Source organism: Canis lupus, chromosome 29 (assembly GCF_011100685.1).
Source record: "Canis lupus familiaris isolate Mischka breed German Shepherd chromosome 29, alternate assembly UU_Cfam_GSD_1.0, whole genome shotgun sequence".
In the NCBI taxonomy this organism is placed as follows: domain Eukaryota; kingdom Metazoa; phylum Chordata; class Mammalia; order Carnivora; family Canidae; genus Canis; species Canis lupus.
Genome location: NC_049250.1, coordinates 14754863 through 14757088, shown reverse-complemented (window position 1 = coordinate 14757088; position 2226 = coordinate 14754863). Strand labels below are relative to the sequence as shown.

General features: G+C 57.7%; 1 non-coding gene across 1 annotated transcript; it reads right to left on the bottom strand.

Moving 5' to 3' along the window:
- Positions 1-392: 392 nt before the first annotated feature.
- Positions 393-449, bottom strand: MIR124-2 (microRNA mir-124-2). The gene has a single exon (NR_049301.1). It is a non-coding gene; the product is annotated as a microRNA mir-124-2 (primary transcript).
- Between the last annotated feature and the right edge of the window lie 1777 nt (positions 450-2226).

Sequence of the window (2226 nt, the reverse complement as noted above, 5' to 3'; positions counted from 1 at the left end):
AAGAGAGGGGATGATGGAGGGGTAGAGGGCTGTGGTGGTAGTTGTTGGGGGCTTCCCAAAGGAGTTGAGCCATTTGAGGTTTCTTGTGCAATGTGATGAGGGCGCCATTTAACATCTTTATCCTCTCTCTTCTGTTTTGTTTCCGCAGCTTGGCCCAGAATTGCAATCACCCTACTCGCTCTTTAAAGAACCACTGCTTTCTAAACAGTTCCACTCTAGAATATTTGCACAAATGGGAGCTCCCGCTCTCCTGATGGCTGAAGCTCCTGTCTTTATGCGGCAAATGACGGGTTTGTGCTACTACCCCTCAAACCCCCTTGTGATTGCCTTTTCCTTTTTTCTCGTCCTGAGACGCTCTGGTGTCCTTCAAGTGCAGCCATAGGCTCCGCTCTTGGCATTCACCGCGTGCCTTAATTGTATGACATTAAATCAAGGTCCGCTGTGAACACGGAGGGCAGAGTCTGATCTTGATCCGGAAAGTAACTGACCCACTGCGGATACACCACTTCTCCTCATGCTCTTCCCCCTCCCCCGAGCTCTGAGTCTCTACGACTCCCCCAGAGTCGTAACTCATAAGCCCGGCTCCTGTCTCAGCTCGCCTCCTGCCACAGCTGCCAGAGCCGCTGCTAATTAGTCTGTTCGGTGGAAGTGTAGACGATGCATGTGTCTGCGTATACATATGCATATATCTGCATGCCATTTACAGCACACCTAAAAACATACATACGCCTATAAATCTAGTTTTCAAATGACGGCGTGGATCGAAGTTAATTACCCCTCTGGTACAGATCTAATTTCGTAATCGTGTTATTTTCCTGAAGGCAATTAACCGAGTTGGTTCGCCCTGCATCTCTTCTAAGTCACTTGTAAGGAATGGCAGGTTTTAAGGACCGCGCCACTGGTGTTCTGCAGAAAGCTTTGTCAATCATTTCTTGCTGTCGGGAATGAGATCTAGCACATAGACGGGAAAATCATCATGCGTGTGTGTGTGTGTAAGATAAACACGCAGATATGCCTAGTCTCTGTGTCCTCTGATAACATTACCGCGGTTTCGGTTGGGAGATTTGGGGAAGAGATGAGAGTCCAAGGGCGGGCTGGGTCGTCTTTCTTTGTAATGCGGAAAAATTAACTCAACCGCACCTGCCTAGTCCCGAGAGAGCTGGGCGGCCCATCTGGTCTGGCTACAGCTTTGGTGCGGAGAGAAAAGGCAGCTCGAGCGCTAAGGCTTCCCCACCGCCGGGGAGCGCGGACCTCGGGTCTGGGCCCGGCTGGGGGTTATGGCTCAGAACAGCGCAGCCAAAGCGCTCTCCTCAGACTGCGGCAAGAGTCAGGAGGCTGGAGGAACCTGGGCCGGGCGGAGGGAGGGCGAGCAGGAGAGAGGAAGGGGTGAGGGGAGTTGACCTCTACGGGCGGAGCCCTCTGCGCAGCGGGCAGGAGCAGGCGGGCGCAGCGGCTCTTTTCGCGGCGTCCCCTACGGCGCGGCGCGGCGCGGCGCGGTCGGCCCCCAAGGCCCGCTGCGGCTCCTGCGTCCGAGGAAGGAAGGATCCTCAACCACCGCGGTCTCCGGGCGGCGTAGATCCCACCTGCGGCTGGAGAGAGCGCGGAGAGCCAGTCCAGCGCGGATTCCCCAGCACGCGCCCCTGAAAAACAGAATCACAGCGCAGAATTAGAGAGGGCGGCAGGAGGGGGGAGGGGGCTCTGGGGCGAGGGGAGTAGGAGGCGGGAGGGAGCAGGCGAGGGAGATGGGGTGACGGGACCCCAGACGGCGGCTGCGACCTCCATCCCCAGGCTTCGGCCGCGCGCGGAGCCCCGGGCGCGCAACCCGGGGGGCGGCGCGGTGGCAGTGCGCGCAGGTCCCGGCTGCGGACGCCGAGAGGTGGGGGCCAGACGCTGCGGCACAGCAGCCGCCCGGGAAGAGACGTCGGGAGCTGTTAACTGTCAAGACGCGTCCACAGGAGATCCTCCGGCGGCGCAGTCCAGCCGTTCCCGCAGTCTGTGCCCCCTTTCCCCTTCCTCACCCCTTCCCTCAGACCACACTCCGCATCCGTACTCTCCAATCCCCACCCCTTCTTGGGTTAGGACCCTGCAAACTGCAAGACCCGCGAGTCCCAGCAAGAAAATCGAAACGATCGATGAGAGAAAGAATTACATATACACATAGCCCTAGAAATCCGAAGGAGAAAGACCTGCAAGCCCTGATCAAACCTGGAGAGGACCAAAGCGTTT